Raw genomic sequence first — 24,502 nt, forward strand, 5'->3', positions numbered from 1 at the left:
TTTAATGTTCTGTTACTGGTACTGATAAGGGAGTCGAAGTTATCACTGAGGTGAAGGTTAGATTGGTTGGTGCTATGCCAGGTTGTAGAGAAAACTTTTGGGGCATCTGATGTGTGAGTGTGAAGAACGAGGTTGATGGGATATTTCTCGAGATGGGCATATACCCCAGGGATAGTGTGTAGTGATTCCATATGTTGTACTCAAGTAGATGCCTCCACCTGATGACGTTATCGGGCAGGAAAAACTGTCTTTTGTACCTCTGCGTACGCAGGCATGAGCCCATCTCCCGCTGTATTATCTTGGGTGCCAGTATCTCGTGTAAGGGGATCGTCGCTTTCCATTCTACTTTATTTTTGCCGCTCGCCGGTGAGATAGAAAGGGGGAAACTTTCTTACTTTTTTTCCCACAGACGGCGCCAAATGATAACTTATGAATCACGTAGGCAATCTCGAATCTTATGTCTTCAGGAATGCACCTGAAATTAAAAAAAAAACAGTTAGAAGGGCGCCAGAATGTGATTCCAGAAAGTCTCTCCGACGGTCAAGTTAGTAACCGTTTAAGTGAAGGAAAGAAAAGAGAAGTGAAAATGAGTTATGAGTTGAGAAAAAAAGAGTATTAACATTTTAACATTTTTACCTACTTTTTCTAAGTGTTTTATACTATATATTTGTCTTGGGTATGCTGTCTCTTTGTTTGGGAAGGCAATTCTAATTTTGTTCTCTTTGTTTATGCAGAGAATGTTGGAGATGTTAGAGTACCTTCTGTTAGATTCCATTCTTGCAATCAGAGAAAATCCTACTCGGTCGGCCGAGAAGGTCTTTGTACTGTGTAATTGGGGAAATCCTGCTCGATTATCCGAGCAGGTCTTTCTTTGCTATTAGTGCTTGCTCGGCTAGCCGAGATGGTCTCTTGTGAGCAGGGTGTTGTCTGATTGTTTGTCTTTGTGATTTTATCGTCTTGACTATCTCGTTGGCAATGTCGGTTTTGTAGGTGAGAATAACTGATTAAGTTCCTTTTTAAGATTGTTCCATCTATTTTGTTATCAAGTAACATACGACTCGATGCTTTAACCGGTTTGGTCCGAAAAGTTGAACATGCTTTGATTAAAGGAAGCTAAACGAAAACATAAAATTGATTTGGAGGTTAAAAAACCATGCAAAGATTAATATTTAAACTACTCCTACTCCTACTCCTACTCCTATTCCTAAACTAACCAACCGAGGAGGTTGGGGATAGAAAAGTACAAGTCTTTGAAGTTGTATTTGATTGATAATTGAGTTGTAGAGAATACAAACCTAAAGTCGCTATCATTATAGGGGACAAATCCTAGAATAGGAAACCTAGTCTAGTGAAACACAAACATAAAAACCTATTCTAGTGAGATACAATCTCTTATTTAGATACATATTAAACTAAATAAATAAGATAATGACTAATAACTAAATAATAAAATAAAAAGATAATTAATAGTTTTTAGGCTCACAAACCCGAATCAGTCCATTGGAGCTCTTTTTTGGCCACTGTAAATAATGCCCCCATGTGTTTTTAGCTGGATCTCAAGTAAAGTGAAGAGGTATTTTTACCATGTGTTGGACCTCTGAACCAACTAATATTTTTGAACGATATTTTAATCTACAATTGGTCAGAATGACCGAATGATTTAATATATTAACATTTTAATCAGTAGATCAAAATAATTGGTCCAACAATTAGGATGCAAATGTTTAACCAATTTTACTATACATAATCGGCTATATAAATGTGTTCGTGGGAAAATATTTCCATACTCAAATATTTCAATTTATAGATGAGTACCATACGGCTCGATGGCTTAATAAAAATAAGCTAAATTAAAAGATAAAATTAATCTGGAGGTTAAGAAACCCATACGGGATTAATATTTAAACTACTCCTACCCCTAAATTGACCAACCACGGAGGTTGGGGATATAAAAGCACATGGTTTTGAAGTTGTTTTTTGATTGATAATTGAGCTATTTATAGGGGACAAACCCTATAATAGAAAACCTAGTTTGGTGGCACACAAATATAAAAGACATATTCTAGTGAGATAATCTCTTATTTAGATAAATACTAAGCTAAATAAATAAGATAAATGAGCGGAGCGGGGTTCGGAGGCCGCTCGCCCAGGCTTATGGCTGACCTCTTTGATTTGGAAATGGTTTGAAAAATGAAGCCGCCACCTAGTTCTACTAGGAAATGCCTTTTATACCGGCTAGATAACCTTACTCGCATATGGGTAAGATTAGCATGCATCAGACCAAAAGATCGGGTTCGTGGACCTCCCCGAGACTCGTGTGCTTAACTTATCAGTTACAGGATTTATTTACCGGATATATTCGTTTTATCTCATCTCAACGTTCGATTTGAAGTCCATATGATACAATACTGGAAATAAACAAACCTGGAAAAGCCGTAAACATGTTTGACGCGCATATGACAAGATCTGGATTGTTCATGCAAAAACGTAGCAGGTACTTCTAAGCATACATTTAAACCTGGTGATTTCTAACAAATAGCTGGAATCAGGCTGGTCTGTATTGATTACATGTAAAAAACCTAAACCAGGAGTCTAAGTTTGATTGATTTTATTAGGTGATCTAACATGCCCTATACAACCATTAACTACTTTTTCATGGTAGTCCTGAGATGTCTAAGAGATTGGCTGGATTTGATTTGACTTACTAATTTAACATGGTTTGTCCTTTAGCTTGTTAATATTGGGTTTGACATGCTTTTGGAAAGCAGTAAACATTGCAAACGTGCTCACAGACAGTTGGTATGCATACAAGGTGAGGAATACTTTTAAACCTCGTTGACTTTTTGAGTTCCTGATACTCGCACGGATTTGACCATCAGTGTGGTCAAAATTGGGTCTCATTCAGAACACGAAAGTTGTCCGCCTCATCAATATGATTCTATCGGTTTAAACCACAGTCCATTTTGACTTTGGGTTAACCCGGAATCTGGTTTGGAAGTAGTTGGGTTTGCTGGCCTCAAGCTCGTTGGCCCAGTTTATACTTTATGTTACATTATTGGGCTTATGGTCCTGATTTACAGTAGTTCTGAACCATTACAGTGCATAGAATTAAAGTACATCAGATTCTCTACGTCTGGGTTCAAACTGATCCTGATTCCAAGCCCTAACAAGCCCAAAAATGCGTTTGGAAGTTTGAATCAAAGTTTTAAAGATCTGGAAAACTGGTTCTGCGGATGGGGAAGACCTAGCGGTGCCGCCACACAAAGTGCCGACGGCGGCACTGTGTACTGCCTTTGCCAGCAGTATAGGCCGGCGGTGCCAGTAGTTTGGGATGGCGGCAGCAGCTAGAGCAGGGACATTAGGTCGTTTTTTTTTCTTTTTTAATTTGTTTTCACTCGTTTCGGCTATGTTTTTCGTGGAAAAATAGGGAAAAACACATAAAACAAAACAAAGAATGCAAATATGGCAATTAAAGAGTGTTTAAAGCTGACTTAAGACACTAAAATAGCAATTTACAGCAGCTTTTAAGCAAATAATTTCATGGCAAATAAGCTAAAAAACAACCTATACAAGCTATTTAGGCGCTTTAATTTATTAGGATTATGTAATTAAGCAAATGTCACGAACGGAAATATCGAGTTGAACCGGCGCTAGGGAATGGAAGTGGTAGCTCCGAAACCCGTAGCAAGCCTAAAACCACTCTAAGCCTTTCGCGATTTAATTAAATAGTAATCATGCAAAACGTTTTTCAGAAAAGCTTTTAAAATGATTCGATTATAAATATCTATTCACATTCTGAAAAGTATACATAGAAACTAGGGTCTTACAATGCGATGCCACATCAAGCATCTAAAAAACAAACAGTTTAAGCGCATATAAAACTATTCGAGTTTACAACATATCAGAGTATAGACGATACATAAAACCGTTTGACAAAACAACATAAACATCTAGGATTAGACTACTGCAGCGCTATCGATAGAAACCTTCTTTGTACATACTTCAAAACACAGACTTCTTGAAGCAAGAATAGAAGTTTGTCAATCAAAAGACTATTTACCTGAAAGTGGTAAAAACAACGGGGTCAGTCAAAACTGAGTGAGTTCATAGTTACATGTGAGTATTCTATAAAACAAAACAATGCTATAAATCGTTCATTCGTATGCATCCAAATATAACTTCCGATTGAGATCCTAATCCTCGATTTATCGAATCTTCTAAATTGAATTCTCTTTATCAAATGATTACTTAATCCTGATTGTAGGTTACGGGATAATTCAACCAAGTCAACCATACCATCTGGTACAGTCCCAGGATAGTTCAACCAAAGTGACTCGTACCATCACTTAAATCCAACGATCGATATGAGTCTCGGGATATTTCAACCAAGGTGACTCATTAGATACAGGTCACGGGATAGTTCCACCAAGCTGACCTTGTATCGACTTCATAAACAACCGAAGAACATATACCTTGAGCTTAACTAGTGATCACGTAGTTCCTATCGCCGCCCAATAGGAAATCATGTTTCATCAGATCTACACTGGTTTTAAGATAATGATGCGTGCATTTCATACAAAGCATATTCGATATTAAATCATGTTATGCAATTCATATAAATCAATTTGCATTTAGAAAGCAAGGCATTTCCAATACATCAAATGTACACTACTAGAAAACAGTCATTTAGCAACAGATTTTTCCGTCGCTAAATGACCAAAATCCGTCGCTAAACATGTTTAGCGACGGATTTGCAACGGAAACAGTCCGTCGCTACATTTTTGGTCACAACGTTTGATAACGATGGAAAAAAAATTGTGACGGATTTTTGTATCCGTTTTAGCGACGAATTTTTCAATCCGTCGCTAATTAGCGACAGATTTAAATCCGTCACTAATTTAAAAAAAATTAAAATTTTTAAAATTACATCGTAAAATAAATTTTTTATTTAATCAATCACTCATTCGCGCCCTCCGTCACTCACCCACCCGAGTTAAATCACCCGTCCGCATCCATCTGTCAATTTTCGCTAACTTCCTAGTAGGTCACCCATCCTGCCATTGCTCCCACTCAAGACTCTTTAACCTTGTAGTTCTTCCGCGCATAACTCCACCTCAACCAGCTCATATTCATGTTATATATTTATGTATATTATACTTAAATGTAACTAAAAACAACAAATATTTGTTTCCATAATTTAATCCCGCATTCTAAGATAATTTTTTTTATAATTAATAATTTTTTAAAATATTTTTATACTTTAAATAAATAAATAATATGTAATTATTATTTCATAAATAAGGTTTAATTATTATTTTATAAATAAAAACGTTATATTGAAATAATATAATTAAAAACTTTAATAACTATTTATTATTAAATACTATCATAAATAATATTTGATACCTTTTAATTTTTTTTTGACATTGAAAATTAGCGACAGATTTGAAATCCGTCACTAAATTCCGTCGCGAAAGGCCTAATTTAGCGACAGATTTTAAAATCCGTCGCTAATTACTGAAAATAAAAGGCGGGAGTATTCCCGCCAATAATTAGCGACAGATTTTAAAATCCGTCGCTAAATTTTATCAAAAAAATTGGCGGGACTACTCCCGCCAATTTAATGTGGTGTTTAGCGACGGATTTTGATCCGTCGCTAATCAAAAAAATAACGACGGATTTTAGATGCGTCACTAAAATCCGTCGCTAAAATGCTGTTTTCTAGTAGTGGTAAACACATATAGAATCACTGCTTGCTATTCCAAAAACTTTGGTTACACGACACCCGTCAAGCTCCTTGTCCGATAGCTTGTTGCCTCGCCAGATCTAGTAAATAAAAAAATATAACTAGAGTAAGAATCTAACACTATAGACATTCTAGACTCGACATATAAACTTATACGTAGCTCGTCGAGTTCTATTCGCGTCTAATCTCATTTCAATCCATCGTCACTTGTCGATCTTCGATACTAACTCTATGCGGCTTTAGGTTTACAACTTAGACCTTAAACCTAAACGTCTACCTCCGTATATCAAAACCCTAATCACATTCTTAATGTTCTACGTCTAAATCTCACGTTTTAAGAGTCCACAGGTCAAAATCAAGCTAAAATGCATTATACGGGTCTCGGAATGACATCCCCAGTTTAAAACAGGCTTGGCACACCATGCCAAGCCTTTTTCACATTGAGGCATAGCCTCACGTCGTGAGGCACTCCCTCCAGTCGTGAGTAAGCTCCTCATGTCGTGAGGAGTATCCTCACGCCGTGATGACGTGATTTCCGGCCCTGAAATCCATTGCGACGTGTTTCCAACTCCTTTCCGACCTCCTTTGACATACCATACCCATCAACACCATAATGCTTAGAAACCACAATAACGCATAATTCAAGCTTAAAACGAATCTAATACGCAAAAACAGTACAGTTTCACCTTAACCCAAACATTCTATCCAAAAACTCATCAAAAACATTCAAACGAATGGCGAAACGACACCTTGATAGCCCTCCGATTTATGATTATTTTGTAATAAAAACCGTCAAATTTGGATGAGAAACGAAAAGACTAAGCTATGCCGAAGTTTGATCATGGAAATGGAGAAAATGAAGTCTGTAACTTCATTTTGAAGTTGAAGAAGATGATATTTATATATTGGCTAAAGTACCACTAGGCTCAAGCAGCTCAATCTCGTACTTTAACTCAATTTCTTAATTAACGTCCACGTCCAAATTTTAAACAGTCTCAGAATTACACGAAACTTTGCTGATAAATTCTTAAAAATATTTTACGGACGACGGCATAAAAATTATTAGCTCGGGACCTACACTTTATTTTATTTTAATTTTCTTAGTTTTTCCTTAGTGCCGCTAATACCCACTATAACGCATAATAATTTTCCAATTAAAATATTATTCTGCGATCAACTTTATCAACTTATTCCGACTATAATTCTTAGCTCAATTTCCATTTCCGACCTACTTGACCTAAATTTTATAATTTAGGACACGTTGCACGATCTAATACCTTAATACTTTATGGTATATTACATTCACCCCTCCATATAATAAATTTGTCCTCGAATTTGAATCTTAGCCACGTACCTGGGATAAACAAATGCTGATATTTCTGTCGCATATCTTCCTCTGTTTCCCACGTGCATTCTTCAACTGAATGATTTCTCCAAAGAACTTTCACCATCGAAATCTCTTTGGTTCAAAGCTTTCGTACTTGCGTTTCAATAATCGCTACTGGTTCTTCTTCGTATGATAATTTTTCATTCACTTCTACTGTTTGCGGTTGAATCACACGAGAGGAATCCGACACATATTTCCGAAGCATGGAAATATGAAACACATGGTGAACTTGTGACATATCTTGTGGAAAATCCAACTTGTAAGCAACTTTCCCGATACGTTCCACAATCTGGTATAGACCCGCATACCTTGGAGATTGTTTTCCTTTCTTTCCAAAACAAACTACACCTTTCATAGGTGATACCTTGATAAAAACATGATCTCTAACTTGAAATTCTATATCTTTCCTCTTTGGGTCTGCGTAACTCTTTTGTTGACTGAAAGCAGTGTTTAGATGTTGTCTAATAAGAGGTACCTTTTGTGAGGTAATCTAGATAATCTCTGCTCCCGTCAACTTTCTTTCTCCGACCTCATCCCAAAAGATAGGGGATCTACACTTGCGTCCATATAGGGCCTCATAAGGAGACATCTTAATGCTCGAGTGATAAATGTTGTTATATGAGAACTCTACCAACGGTAAGTATGCATCCTAACTTCCTCCAAAATCCAAAACACACAAACGAAGCATATCTTATAGTTGATCCTTAAGTTCCTTTAGCTGTGCTGGCGCCATCCGATATGGGGGTATAAATATTGGTTTTGTATCAAGAACTAACTCGATACAAACTCAATCTCTCGATGTGGTGGTAATCCATGCAATTCTTCTGGAAAAACAACAAGATATTCAAACACCACCGTTACATCCTGCACCTCTCCACTTTTGTTTTGCACATCCTTTACAATGGCCAAAAATCCTTGAAATCCCTTCCTTAACATTCGAAACGCTTTGATGGTCGAAATGTTATTCGCAGGAGATTCCAACTTCTCACCTTCGATTGAAATAGGTTCAATTCCAGGCGGACCAAACGTTACTATCTTCTTATGGCAATCATTAGCGTAGTACCGAGCTAGCCAATCCATCCCTAGTATAACGTCAAAAGCTAATACTTCTAGCAGAATCAAGTCAGCAACCAACTCTCGCCCTTGAACACTCACAGGACAAAAAGGATAAAATATGCTAACTTCTATACTCTCGCCTACTGGGGTAGCTACTGATAAAGTACGTTGCAAGTAAGCGGGTTGCCTTCCCAACTTAATCGCAAATCTAGGCAAAAGAAAAATGTGTAGCACACGGATCAAACAGAATTAATGCATCTTTAGAAGTGATAAGAAATGTACCTTGCACAACAGCATTGGAAGCCTGAGCTACTTGAGGATTCAATGCAAAGACTCTGGCCTGACTTCCACAAGAATGTGAAGTCTGACCATTACCACGACCTCCGCCATTTCATCCTCCTCGATTTCCATAACCTCAGCCTCTCTGGCCAGTAAAAGTACTCCCCGTCTGACCATATCCCGATGCTTCCTGATATGTAGTTCCATTCTAGTTATAGGAAGGTTGGGCAACTGTGGTCATCGAACATTGGCGTATCTGCCTTAGATAATCCCTGGCCAAGTGACCTTGTTGGCCATAATTGAAACACGCTCCCGAAATCATACGGCATACCCCATAATGCCTCTTGTTGCAAGTCTGGTAAAGGGGTGTTCCAACTCCTGCACCACCCGTTGTCCTAGCACCAAATGTTACTCCGAAAGTGCTAGATCGATTACAATATTTGTCTTTCTTATGTTCTCGATTACGCTGGGATCTAGAGAAATTTCCAGCATAAGACTGTGTTGGGGCACTCTGTACCATATGCGCACTCTCACTCCTAATTGGCACTTGACCAGAAGGATGTGGAAGTCTTCCACACTGAATCGGGGTAGTCTCGATCTGACGAGCACAATCGATCAGCTGAATCAAATCCATGTTTATATCCGACATCAGACTCACGAACTCAGGTCCTAAGCCCTTCACAAACCTCTTGTTCACTCTAACCGGGTCCACCATCAAATCCGGTGCAAATCTGCTCAATCCTGTGAAATCCATAAAATAATCTTGCACCAATCTATCTTCCTTATTCAAATTCAACAATCAATCACGATGCGGCTCCGTCATTGAATGCGGAAGATAGAAATCTCTATAGCGATTGACAAACTCAGCCCAGATCATCTGACCCATAGTCGGCTGAATCGTACATTGAAACCAATCCTTCGCTGGTTCTTTCAATGACATTTCTACCAAAATGATTGACTGCCGCTCATCAGCTTGGAGACGTCTAGCGTTACGATCCACTTCTTCCAGAAAATCCTATACATCTCCAATACCATCAAACTCAGTTGGCTTAAGGCACATGTAAGCCAAAACTATATCTCTATCCGCATTTTCGACTAAACGCTGCTGCTGCTGTAGAAACTGCTCCTGTTGCATATTCTAGTTCACCGCTTGAGCTGTTTCCATAGTCACAATTCCAATTAAAAACTGTTTCATATTGAATCCTCCGGGATTCACTAGTTGAGGCATTCCTGGTGTCTGCACTAGTTCTTGCACATTGGCAGCTTGGCCTCAGCCTCTTCCATAACCTCTACGTCTTCCAGCTACTCCAACTATTTCTTGCTGTCCTCCCTGGACAGAAGACTCATCTTAAGCCTCTTCAACTACTTCTTGTTCCACTTCTGGTGCCACTCCTAGTGCCGCAGCGGAACACATTTTGGTTTGTCTCTGGTCAGCCATCCTGACCAAAGTAAACAACGCCATGATCAATAATCATACGGAAAAATACGTGCTCACATCTAAGCGCAAAACTAATTATATACACAATCGAATCTATTCACATCCTATCGATCACACGTACATAACAAATTCAAATCATATTAAGGAGAGTAGAAAGTTTGAAAACAAACGAGGACATATCAATGACATGACTCGATCCTATAGCTGCAGCAGTTCTTAATTCAACTTAGTGAACTCGACAATCCTAGAATCACATAACACATACAAATAGAGGCAATGGCTTAGGAAACTAAACCATTGCTCTGATATCAACTTTGTCACAACCCGAAATCTTGAGTCGAGACTAGCGCTAGGGAATGGGAGTGATAGCTCCGAAACCCGTAGCAAGCCTCACTCTAAAATTTCCGCGATCTAATCAAATAGCAATAATGCAAAACGTTTTCAGAAAAGCTTTAAAAATGATTTGAATACAAACATCTATTCACATTCTGAAAACTATACATAGAAACTAGGGTCTTACAATGCGATGCCACATCAAGCATTGCCCTGTTTTGTATCTGAAAAACAAACGATTTAAGGGCAGATAAAACTATTCGAGTTTACAACATATTAAGAGTATAGACGATACATAAAACCGTTTGACAAAACCACATAAACATCTAGGACTAGACTACTGCAACGCTATCGATAGAAACCTTCTTCGTACATACTTCAAAATATAAACTTCTTGAAGCAAAAATAGAATTCCGTCACGTCAAATGACTATTTACCTGGAAGTTGTTAAAACAACGGGGTCAGTCAAAACTGAGTGAGTTCATAGTTACAAGTGAGTATTCTATAAAACAAAACAATGCTATAAATCATTTATTCGTATGCATCCAAATATAACTTGCGGTTGAAACTCTAATCCTTGATTCATCGAATCTTCTGAATTGAATTTCTCTTTGCGATCAAATGATTACTTAATCCTGATGGTAGGTTATGGGATAGTTCAACCAAGTTAACCATACCATCTGTACAGTCCCGAGATACTTCAACCAAGGTGACTCGTACCATCACTTAAATCCAACGATCGATATGAGTCCCGAGATAGTTCAACCAAGGTGACTCATTAGATACAGGTTGCGGGATAGTTCCACCAAGCTGACCTTTTATCGACTTCATAAATAACCGAAGAATATATAACTTGAGCTTAACTAGTGATCAAATAGTTCCTATTGCCGCCTGATAGGAAAGGATGTTTCATTGGATCTATACTGGTTTCAAGATAATGATGCGTGCATTTCATACGAAGCATTATCGATAATAAATCATGCTATGCAATTATATAAATCAATTTGCATTTAGAAAGCAATGCATTTTTAATACATCAAATGTAAACACATATAAACTCACTACTTGTTATTCAAAAAACTTTATTTATAGAACACCCGTCAAGCTCCTTGTCCGGTAGCTGGTTGCCTCGCCGGATCTAGGAAACAAACAAACATAACTCGAGTAAGAATCTAACTCTATTGACATTCTACACTCGAGATATAAACTTATACGTAACTCGTCGAGTTTTATTCATGTCTAATCTCATTTCAATCCATCGTGACTTGTCGATCTTCGATACTAACTCTATACGGCTTTAAGTTTTCAACTTAGACCTGAAACCTAACTGTCAACCTTCGTATATCAAAACCCTAATCACATTCTTCATATTCTATGCCTGAATCTCACGTTTTCAGAGTCCGTAGGTCAAAATCAAGCTAAAATACATCATACGGGTCTCAGAATTACATCCCCACTTCAAAACAGGCTTGGCACACCATGCCAAGCCTTTCTTACGTCGTGAGGCATGCCCTCACGTCGTGAAGATGTGATTTCCGGACGCAAAATCCATTCCGACGTTTTTCCGACTCTTTTCTGACCTCCTTTGACATACCCATTAACACCACAATGCTTAGGAACCACAATAACACATAATTCAAGCCTAAAACGAATCAAATACGCGAAAACGGTACGGTTTCTCCGTAACCCTAACGTTCTTTCCAAAAACCCATAAAAAACAATCAAACGAATGGCAAAACGGCAAGCTCACCTTGAAAGCCCTTGGATTTATGATCATTTTGCAATGAAAACCGTCAAATTTGGGTGAGAAACGAAGCTATGCCAAAGTTTGATCGTGGAAACGGAGAAAATAAAGTCTGTAACTTCATTTGAAGTTGAAGAAGATGATATATATATTGGTTAAAGTACCACTAGGCTCAAGCAGTTCAATCTCGTACTTTAACTAAATTCCTTAATTAATGTCCGCGTCCAAATTTTAAACAGTCTCAGAATTACACGAAACATTGCCTATGATTTCTTAAAAATATTTTACGGAAGATGACACTAAAATTATTAGCTCGGGGACCTACACTTATTTTATTTTAATTTTCTTAGCTTTTCCTTAGTCCTGCTAATACCCACTTTAAGGCATAATAATTTTCCAATTAAATTATTATTCTGCTATCAACTTAAACAACTTATTCTGACTATAATTCTTAACTCAATTTTTATTTCCGACCTACTTGACCTAAATTTAATAATTTAGGACACGTGGCACGATCTAATACCTTAATACTTTTATGGGTTATTACAACATAAGAAACATATTAATCTAGCTATTAACATGCTTTCTAATGATTTTCATGGCAATTTTATCAAGAACACATAATTTGACAATTATGGAAAAACAATAAAAATAGCCTAACATGATTCCTATTTGACAAAATTCAGCAATATGTGTCAAATTCAGCAATTTGCAAATAAAACACGACATAAAGTGATTAAATGAATAACAGAGGGTCCACAAAATTACTGGTCTGAGTCCTTGGCTCGTTTGCTAGCGAAGTGGATGCAGAATCTAGCTTCGAGTCTGTGCAGGACTGTGTTCTTGGAGACTTAACACGAATATTAGGTGTTTTAAGGACTGCAATTGAATAATTTTGTGTGTGTGTGTGGTGTGAAATTCAGCCGAGCTAGGATTTTTTTTTGGGGGGGGGGGGGTCGAATTCTTCCTAGTTTTTTTTTGTGTTTCTGGTCCGACCTTTAGGTAGGCTGGCTTAAGGCTGTATCAATAGGGGGATGTGTGACCTAGGGTTTACTAGAGTCTTCTAGGGTTGAATGTGTGTGAAGTGATAAGCCTATATGTATTAGGATTAGTTAAGAACTCCTATATTTTAATTAAATTCGTAATATTCCTTTTAAGTTAACTAAAAGAGGGTTAAAAGTTGTTTTTAAGCCTGAAAGTATTAAAAAATGATACTAAGACCCTATGAGTTTGGGTATGATCAATTTTAGCCCGTAAAACTTGCAAATATTCCCATAAACTTCCAAGATATTGCAATAAATCCAATTTTTAGAATTAGACTACAATCTCTTTGGACTTTCATAGGCGAGTTTTAGCTAAATATGTTTTAATCCTTCAAGTTTGCAGCTATGCACAGATTATGCCTTCTTAGATTCCAGCAAGATAATAAATAGCTCATCACCCGGACAGATTTCTCTGGAAATCATCATTGAACGCTTCAGTTCCTTATCACTTTTTACTTATCCGCAAGTGTCTACTGTTTCCCTATCTTTAATGAGAATTGACAAAGTAGGGCAAATCTTATTAAAGAAGTAACTCGTTGTTAGACAAGCGATAAGGATATTACCCACCATCGGAGGTACTCGCTCGCCTGGTGGGTTAGTGATGTCCTAGCCTGAGAATTACCTGTCGTGGTGCATGATTATGACTTCATGCACCCTGTGGTCCGTTCCGCATCTGGCCCGGAGTAGGTCTTCTCAATGATCCTGAAGGTCTTCCATTGAGTCTGAAATGCCTGTTGTGTGCCCCGTAGAATGGAGCTATAAACTCTTAGCCGTCTTGAGTGTTGTCCAATGGCTGGGAGTCTCTGGTAATTATCCTACCAACTGCTTCTTAGATAGAAGGGAAAACACCCCATTAGCCTTTCCAAGAGCCACCTTATTGCGTAGGTGTCTGGTATTATCTTGTTCGGAGCCTCTCAGATTCATAGAGGGAACAACACCCCCTTGGCTGTCCTAAGGGCCACGCATAGGTGCCTGGTTTCTGTAGTTATCCCACAACTAGGGGAAATATCTGAAGTTTATTTGAACTATTGCAGACCGTGTCCGAGGCGTCTTCTTAACACTAAATTCTCCTTTGTCCGGAGTCTGGCACGTTGGGTTAGACCACTGCTATTGTAGATAGACATTTTTATTCCCTGTATGTTTGAAATATGTCCACAATATCATCGCAACTTGTCCGAAAGTGGGGATGGACCCAGAATAGACTAGCGGCGCCGCCAATAAGAGTGTCGTCGTGATGGTGGCGACAATACTCTTCTGGCACGCCTTTGCTGGGCTACTTTTAGCTTTTTCCGGTTTGATTTCTGATAATTTTGAGTCCAATTTTTGATCTTTTTGTGTTTTCAAGACAGGGATCTGTTCTGCACTTCCTTGAACTTCGTTGATGCGCGCATTTGGTACGATTGTTTTGCCCCCTACTTTTTGTTCTCGGGTAGATGCAGCAGGCTTTGGCCATTTTCCTAGTGGTCTGTTTACCGCGACGAGGGTATGTGATAGCACTTCCCTGCGTGCATTGATGGAGCGATGTATGGATATCACTTATACGTTTCCCTTGCCGTTGGGGAATTGACGGTGACTCTTTTGGACTTCTCGGTGCTTTCGGGGTTGACTTTTGGGGTCCGCCTGTGCCTTTTGTCAGTGGTTTGGTGTTCTATCGTAAGGGAGACGCATATATCTAGGAGATGCTAGGTTTTGTGCCAGAGATGTAAGGTAGTAGTCTCCAACATAGTGAGCTGCACGAGCGTTACCGGGACTGCATTCCCAAGATTAGTGACGAGGTCGGTCTAATCGCCCGTGCTTTCATCTTCTATCTACCGGGAGTCCATATTGTTCCGTAGTTCAGGTGCGACTCTACCTCTTTATATTCTCCTACCCTTTAAGGACTTAGATCAGGTCCCATCTTACAACTTGGAGTTTGCTGCTTTAGCCTATCTGTATACTAGCATGTACCGAGTGGTTCGTGGGGGATCCCCTCTTTCTAGGATGTGGCCTGTTGTACATGTGAGTTCTTTTATTAACCCTTATTTACATTACATTTTTATTCTTTGTTATCTGATCCGATTTTCTGTTTTAGATCTGGGCCATCGAGATGGGTATTTTTACTGGTTTTTGGCACCCTTCTTTGGTTAGGGTTCCCTCTACTGGGATTTTGAGATTTTTTGCGTACGCTGACGCAGAGTCGGGGATTTGAGGGTAGATGCCGGCTAAGCGAGCTAGCGTGGATAGATTTGAACACTAAACTCTGTTCTAGAACTACTCTGTAGCTGGACTTGTGATATTGACCAGTATTTATTAATTGTAGGTGGATACGACTTGGAACAGTCAACCCAGAACTCATTGGCCTCGGTGGGTACATGGAGTTGTAGATAGGTCGGGCATGCATTATCTGATGCATGGCCCGAGTTTTCGGTCCTTGTTTTTGGGGAAGCGTGTGCTTCATTGGTAGGGTGGCTCATGTGTGTGTATGGTCCTTATTGGACCTCTTCTGTCAATGCTGCGCGGTAGGGACGTTGTATCACCCGCTCTTTGAATGGACTAGAGGGGTTATCTAGCTACATATCTGGTATATGTCACTCAGTTGAGCTATCTGGACGACTTTGTGAGGCATCATCTTCAAGAGCGGCTGCCTCTGGATGGAGTGTTTGTCATTCCAGGAGTTCAGGCTCAGCAGGCGGCCTCATGGCCACAAGTATGTATATTTACTTCTTTGATTTCCTTTTTCTTTTTCTGGATTTTTACATCCGCTTGAGTTTTATTTCTGGTGTTCTCTTAGGGAGGAGCTAGGCGCGGAACTCGTTCTGTCCGTGCTAGGGTAGACGTTCCTTGGTCTCCTAGCCGAGTCCCTACTAGTGGATGAGCTAGTTCTGCTTATATGGTCTCTAGTTCCTTGATGTAGATGCCTGAGAGATCTGCTCGCTACGATGCCGTGTGCGGGCCCTTGCAGGATTATGCTTCTCTATGATACATGACACATTCTTCGAAGCTGCCGACTGTACTCACGTAAGTGTCTTTCTGTGATTTATGTTTATTTTGAGGGTCTATTTATCCTGGAAGACTGATCATTCGCTTCTGGTTTTTCATGTGCCGGTGCTTGAGGTCGTTTAGTTGGCTGATGCTGCCTACTACTGACGTGATCGATTGTGTGCTATCTCTGCACATATGAGGGTAAAAACAAAATGCAATATGTTTTATCCTATATGTATACATGTATGCAACTCTATATATCTGGATGCTCTTTAGTTTCTTCTGTAGTTTTGCACTGACAATCTGGAGGAGCAGTTGCGTGTGGCTGAGCTAGGTCTTGCTGACAGTGACATTTTTCTTGAATTCCCTGGCGGTGGAGGCGAAGGCTTCCGCATTGGCGGTCGTGGGCTGAGAGCCTGTGGTAGTCGAGGACTTGGTGTCCGTGGAGGTCGTGGAGACATTGCCTCGTCTTTTGGTGTTGCGCAGACTGGGCGCTATGTCGGTGACACGCCTTGTGGGAGCTGTTATGTCATGATCCAAAATCATGAGCCGCCAAAGGCGCTAGGGAATGGGAGTGGTAGCTCTAAAACCTATAGCAAGCCTGAAAACCTGTACGAATATTTTGCGAAACCAAACATTTTTTATATCATACCAAATATCAAAATGCATACGAACCCTGTTTGAAACATACATTAGAGTTAAAGCACTTTACAAAATAGAGTCAGCCTATTCTAAACTACTACGGACTTGCTAGAATGAGAACCTTATCTCATGACTCGTACTACTTTCGAGAAATAAAACTTCAGAAGCTTCATTCTTCAAATCATACTATACTTCTCCTGAAAAATGGGAGGGACAACGGGGTCAGTATAAAACTAAGTGAGTGCACCAAATCACAAGAAATATTACATAAAGGGAAAAACGTTTGAAAACCAGTTTATGTAGAAAATACTCTGTTTGGGTCATACTTCGTATGATCTTGCTTGCAAAACATATTTTGTATGGTTATTCATACTTTCATAGGTCATGTACGTCTCATAAACTAAGCGTTTATATTATAGACGTACTTGACACCTTTTCCTCCTTTTCATATCTTATGTACATTTCATAAACTATACGTTTATGTTACTTATGTACTTGACATCTTTTTCGTTTCGTTTTCAGTTTGATGTCTTTCTTTTCTTATTTCGAATTCCATTTCAAATCATACAAAACAGATGCTAATTACATCAAAGCTTACTTATTGGTCCAATACCCGAGATAATTCGACCGAGTTACATGTGTGAGATATAGGTCCCGAGATAGATCCACCGAGTTATCCTTGTATCTCGATTAATGCAGTCCTGAGATAATTCACTGAGCTACTTTTCCCAAGATAGTTCACCGAGTTTATCTTGCATTAATCACTTACTGATGCAGTCCCGAGATAGTTCACCGAGCTACTTTGCCTGAGATAGTTCACCGAGTTTATCTCGCATCAGTGCACATTTTATAGCTTGTATATTATGTTTGTCGAGTTTGTGATAGTTTTGTGTTTCGTATATGTTTTGTTTTTTTGATCCTTTATCGACCATGACATGCAAACTACAATCTAACTATACATACACAACATACGCACATATAGGGTATTTGTTAAGATTAATAGTACATATGGGGATGTATTATTTTTCCTTATTCATATCATGTCGATAATTGTATATTAATCGACATTTTATTTCATATCACAATGCTTTACCCTTCCCCGGTTCTTTGAGCATTTGAACCTTTCATATAATGATGTTATTAACAAAATAAAATCACACATTCACAAATATTTTTCCAAAACATACATACGTATACTTTTCAAGTCATACTTATCCTATACACAATACAAACATATTTATATTCATATAGTCGTCCGTGTATAAAAATACTCGACCTTATGAATATTAGTGAGTAATTAAAGTGTACTCACCACTTTCTATCCATATAATTTAAGTCAAGCACATCGACATACAGATCCATAAATGTCCGAGCCTTTTCGGTAGTCGCCTCACTGGGTCTACGTAAATTTGATAACAATAAGAATTAATAATAATTCTAATTGTTATTTTCCATATGAAAGCTGTTTTTTGCAGCTTGTTATGGCTGTCAAAATGTCTATCTAAAATATTCCGACTCCTAAAAAAATTTGACATTCCTATAGTTTGAAACGTCGCCTACTACTTTCGTTTAGGTCTCTGACTAAAACTAGCACCCGAAGGTGTCAGTATCTTGCCCGAAATTTAAGACCTTGGGCTGTCCTAAATGCTGAACTGTTCTGCACAACATAATGTTCTGCCTCATATGACCATGTTAGAGGAAGATTTAAGGCAAACGGAAAACTAATCAATTGTAGAGGACACCTCCAAGTTTCTGTACCAATAAACAGAACTTGATTTAAAGTTATAAAACTCCAGATGTTTCCTCACATTATCACTGTTCTGTAGGACAGTTTTTTGAAATTCATCAAACAATGTTCAACAATTAAACTCATTATAATTCAGCTCAAACAACTTATTTTCAAGCTCACAATCATCAATTGAATCTCATCTTGTCTACCTAGCATGAACTCATTCCTTGGCTGAATCCCTTAATCCATTTCATATTCAATTTCTATCAACTTGAACAACTCAAAACACAATTCACATATGACTACAAGTCATTTAGCAAATCTTAAACATCATGAACATTACCAAAGTGCCAAACCATTAAGTTATCAAAATTAATGGAGGAATCATGGAGCTAAGGGTGGTGATGATAGTGCGGTAAAAATGAGAGAAAAAAGGAAATGGAGTCTTTCCTTAAGCATATGAAATGAAATGATATTCCTCTTTTAAGGTTACTTAATGGCTAAAAGGCCATTTTGGGTCAAAGTGGTTAAAAGCTCACTTTAACTCAAAACGGTTAACCGCGTACTAAACTTTTCAAATGATATTGAAATTCCTTTTCCTAATAAATCTTAATCATTTTGAATTATAATATTTTCTTTAGATTATTATTGGATAAAAATTCCATTTTAGCTCAAAGGACGAAATTGCACTTTCACCCTTATTCTTACTTAATCATCAAACTTACCTTTAAAATAATTTTGTAAATTTACGAAACTTTAAAGATCATTTATTAATAATATTTCACAGACCTTGGTGTGAATATTATTAGATCGGGTTTTCCAATTTATTTATTTCCTTTCCTAGTTTTCACGATTATGTCTCGTGGCCCTATACGTAATACCTAAAAATCTGGTTATTACATGTTACAGAGATTAAGAGACCTTATAGCAGGATTCAGACTCTGATGATTAGGCTTTTGTATGTTTGCTACATTTTGAATGTTTGCTTTTTCGACGAGTGTATATGTTTGCAAAACATTTGTATGTCTGGTATTCTGGTTGCCCTATTTTATAACATAGTTCTTGTTTTCTGCTATGTCCAGTTTGGCTTTTCTGAAGTCCGTAGCTGGGAGTTTGTATTTCTGGTATTGATTTTTGAGAGACTTCTATCTCTCAATTTTTGGTTTATGGCTGGTGGGGATATGATGCCCCCGACTTTCTAGTTGTCGGAGACCTAATGCCCCCTGGTTTCTAGTTGTTGGAGACCTGATGCCCCCGACTATCTAGATGGTGGAGACCTGATGCCCCTGGTTTTGGATGTTGGAGATCTGATGCCCCCAACTTTCTGGACTGTGGAGACCTTATGCCCCCTGCTTTATGAATGGTGCAGACCTAATACCCCTTGTTTTTAGCTGGTGGGGACCCGATGCCCTTTTGTTTCTGACTCGTGGGGACCTGATCTTCCCTCATTTCTGGATGGTGGAGACCTGATGCCCCTTCTTTCTGGTTGGTGGAGACCTGATGCCCCTCCTTTCCAGTTGGTGGGACCTGATGCCCCCGAGTTCTGGCTGTTGTGAGGCTAGCCCATGTCTTAATTATGGAATGATGCTGGCGCCTGTTCTGATTCTGAAGTAGATGGAGGCTCAAAGCTTGGCATTTCTAGAGGGATGGGGACCATAAGTTCCCAATTTCTGGGTGATGGGGATCTTAAGTCCCCAATTTTCTAAACGAGGAGTTCTCCTGCCCCTGTTGTTTGGCTGAGGAAGTCTTCTGCTCCCCTGTTTTTGTTTAATAAAGGACTTTGACGCCTCATGCTATCTAGATTTCTATTTTTGCATAGCAGAGGCATGTCTCCCGTTCTGTGTCTTTTTGGAGGTAGAGGTCTGTTTTTCTAGTGTGTATGGTCCCGAAAACAGGATGATTTGATGAATAGTCTGGTCTTCCAACTTGTACTTGGCGCAACTGGGAAATTCTTGAGGAAATTTTAAATTTTTGAAAAGTTCTGGAGTTTTTGTTCCATTGTCTCAAAGTCGTTTGTCTGTCCTTTTTAGGAACATGCATTAGTCAATGATTTCGATATGCAAGCAGTTGTACCCCTATTATAAATTAGTACTTGCAGATTTTCATAACATATGATTTAGTGAAGACTTCTAGTGAGTGCTGCGGCTCAGTATTTAGACTATCCCGCTCCAAAATAGGCGGCTAGGCGGCTTCTGGGCGGTGGACTTCATTGATGGTGTCCTATCTGGGCTAGACAATCCGTTTTGGCTTGTGCCCCCCTTTGTAAAACATTTTATGGCCAAGTCCTTTTTTAGCAAGTGGGTAGAAACCCACTAGCAAGTCGCTGTCCTTTTTGAGACGGTTAGATCGAGTCATATTTTCTAAAGGGTAAAACCTATTGAAATAGGATTATCTATAGAAGTGTTTACTTCCTTATACCAGTTATTGAATGGACTGGTAAAATAGCTCGATTTTATCGTATATGCATATTGAAACAATTTAAAAGAACATGCTCATCAGGCACATCTAGGATTCATTATTGACTCTGGAATATAAAGGAATCAAATAAAAAATCGTTCAAAACAAAAATACCTGGACGCAAAAAAAATAGAAACTAAAGCTAAGCAAAGCTAAGCTATTACATAGTTGGATAGTTTTTGGAGAACAGATCTCCAAATGCTCCGAACATGGACAAAGCAAGAATATCTGTCTCGCTGGCGGTATCACGGATACTGAGTTTGATGAAGGTTGCTAACTCTGAGATTGGCTTCTCCTCAGAAGCTTCGATTGTCGAGCATATCAAATTATCTATCGTGATTTCCCGGATCATCGCTGCCTGTGCTAGTTTCATTTTCTCTTTGATTACATCTTCAAAGATTTTGAATCGCGGTACTTTAGTGTTCAGGATCATGACTGGTTCAGCTTGGCCCTGTTATTGATCTAGTTTGACCTCTTCAACCACAAAATAGTCATTTAGGGTGTCCCTGATAATCCTCTCTTTCTCAAATTCTGGATGAAAGCCCGATCTAGCTTTGGTAGCCTAGTCTTTGAAGTTTGATAGTTTCAATAAGCCTTGCAGTGGCTTCCCGATTCCCATTCCTGGCATATAGTGCTCCTTTTTCATCATTTGGATTCCTTTAGCGTCCATGAATTTACTTTCCTCCGTTTGTATGGCGGAGATCCGGAACCATGTTATCGGTATCAGCTCATTCTCCGCGAACTTGATCATGTTGATCATTTTTCCCGATTCTCCTTTGATCGTGGCTATTCCTCCTTCGTACATGAACTTTATCTTCTGGTTCAGCGTAAAGGGCACTCCTCCTAGTTCATGGAAACATGCTTTTCCCAACAACAGCGAGAAGCTAACCGGTATGTCTAGTATGACATATTCTACCCATGCCTCGATGGGTCCAGTTTTGACCAGGGCTTTGAAAGTTCCTTTCGTTCGCCTCTTAGTTTCATCTTAGGCTCTGATGACCAGTTCTGATGGCTATAACTTCGCTGGTGTTAGTCCAAGCCTCGAGAGGATTAGTGCGAGACAAACGTTGATAGTAGATCCGTCCTCAACCATCACGGTGTTAATGCGTTTTCCCAAGATTTCGACTGTGATGTTCAATACTTTGTTGTGTTGTCTGCCTTCTAGTGGTAGTTCGTCTTCGATAAAGACAATTGAGCTCGCCTTTTTCTCAGTTTACTAGCTAAGCATGACCACTGGGGTTATATCTAGTTCGATTGACATTGCTGTCAGTGCTAGTACCATCGTCTGTCTATGCTCTTTGGAACGTATTAGCAGGTCCCAAATAGACTAACTCGAGGTAGCCTTTCCCGATCGGCTTACTTGTAATTCATCAGTCTGAGCAAGCTTTTCATCGAGCGCATTTACCCCTTTTGGTTGCTTCGGAGCAACCTTGTTACACATTCAGGCTGAATTTCAACGCCTTTCTTGAATTCGATGTCCTATTCGTCATTGTCATCGTTTGAGCTATTCCAAACATTAATGGCCCCAACAGTTTTGATGTCATGAGTTTTGGCTTGTCCCTTTAGAATAGCGACCGCTTGATCGATGTGATCATATTCTGGTTCCCAACAGGTGGGTTAGATCTTGATGAGAGGTTTGCTGGGTGATGGCGTGTAGAGCACCTAGAAGTTGAATTTGCCGGATGGTTGTCCCAATAAATCCATCTGGCTGGAGGGACTAATGTTTGAGAAGGAACTCATGACGTCCTTAGCAGTTTCGCCGCTTCCATGGGCTTTGTAGATCCTCGTTATCTGTAGAGAGGAATCTTCAATATTTCCTTGTTTTATCAATCCCTGTATGGCCTTTTTTAGTTATATTCACTCTTCTGTTGAGTGCCCAAAATTCCTATGGTACTCGCACAACTTGCTTCTTAGTTGAGGGTGGTATATTAACCCTAGAAATTTCAACCGCTAAAATAGGGCTATCAGTGGCTCTTCGACTCATGTCGTCTTTATTGAGTCTAACCTCTCACGACTGACGGAGTTAGTGTTAACAATGAAATCCATGACCTCATCGTAGCTCAGGTAGAGTTTATGGCATTCAAGCCCTTCGGTGGGAGCATCTCATGATAGTTAGGCAACAAATTATTCTATGTATTGGGTTTCCCGATCAACGGATCAGTGATTTTTCCATCGTCTATCAGATCCTGAATGGCATGCTTCACCGTGATGCAATAAACAGTGTGGTGGCCCTGAGTCTGGTGAAACTTGTAGTGAGCATTGGGGTTTTGATTTTGCGTATTCGGATTCGGTGGATTTTTGGGTGGCCTGGGTTGCTGAAGATCTTGCTTCATCAATCTGTCTAAGACCTTTGTGAGGGAAATCGGGAATTCTGAGAATTTTCTGCTCCCCGGTCCTTGCCTTTGGACAAAGTTTACACTGAAGCTCTTGGTTGCTGACTGATAGTTCGATTAATAACCTCCTATCGGTGCGATACGCTTCCTCTGAGACTCTATTTCCTCGACTTGCATTCCATCGTCGAGTAAATCCTCAAAAGTATTGGGATTCAGGTTCTGTAGCCTTTTGACCTAATGCGGGAAGACATTATTGACAACAATCCTACCTGATCCTTCTCATACAACTTTTCTTTCAGGAGGACTACTTTATCGAGCCATCTGGTAAAGTATTTGGGAGAATGCTTCTCTGGGCTTTTTTTCGTCAGCTCTAAGTCTCTCAGGGTGACTTCCAATTTAGAACCACGACCATACTGGTTCATGTACGAGGTGGATAATTCATTCTAATCTCCCCTCGTCTTCATAGGCAGGTCGTAATACCAGCGAGCTGCATTCCCTTTTAGAGACCTCGAAAAGGCTCCGAAAATCTATTTATTTGTCAGCACAGTTGTGGTCATCATAAAGATGAACTGATTTAGGTGAATGTAGGGATCACCCTTTTCGTTGAAATGGCTAAGATATGGCATTTTGAACTTTGCCGATAACTTTTCATCCTATCCTAGAGAGTACTCATCCAAGTTGATGATTTGGTTACCGTTCTTTGCTAGTATGCTAGCCTGAAGTTTCTCTATCTTCTTCGCCAGGTCTTGATAGGATTCTGATTGAGCAGATCCTTGGCTCTTGAGTTTTTCGCCCTCGACCTGCGCTGTCAGCTGCTCTTCATATAGTGCGTTGTTGAATCAGTTTTGATCAGTGGTAGCGGGTTTGTTTGTCTCTGCCTTGAGCCTATCATAATCTTCCCTGCAGTTCCTCTCGGCTTCATCTCTCTTTCTTATTTCTCCCATGGGTCATCAACAGTGTTTCCTCCCTTGGTAGCAGATGATGGTTCGTCGTCTTGTCTAATTCCTGCCCCTTGTCGGGACTTCACAACATTTGCGAACCATTGTTTCAGTTCCTCATTCTGCCTCTTGATGGAGTCCATGACCGCCTCCTTCATTTGGGCGAGTTGGGCTTGCGTCATAGTGGGTGTTGTAACCGATGTTACAGACATGTCGAAGACGCTGGTTGAGTTGAAGATGAAGCTGTCAGTAGATTTTCTGGTACTGGAGTTGCTTAACTGCTTGCAAACATGTCTAGCTAGTTAAGCAGGCGTAAGCGGACTTTATATCTCATTGGTAGGGCTTCCTGGTCTAGTGTATCTTCCAGTTTATCTATTCTATAGAGCATTTAGACGATTTTCTTTAATGTCCGCATC

The sequence above is a fragment of the Mercurialis annua genome, linkage group LG7 (genome assembly GCF_937616625.2).
Source record: "Mercurialis annua linkage group LG7, ddMerAnnu1.2, whole genome shotgun sequence".
Lineage (NCBI taxonomy): Eukaryota > Viridiplantae > Streptophyta > Magnoliopsida > Malpighiales > Euphorbiaceae > Mercurialis > Mercurialis annua.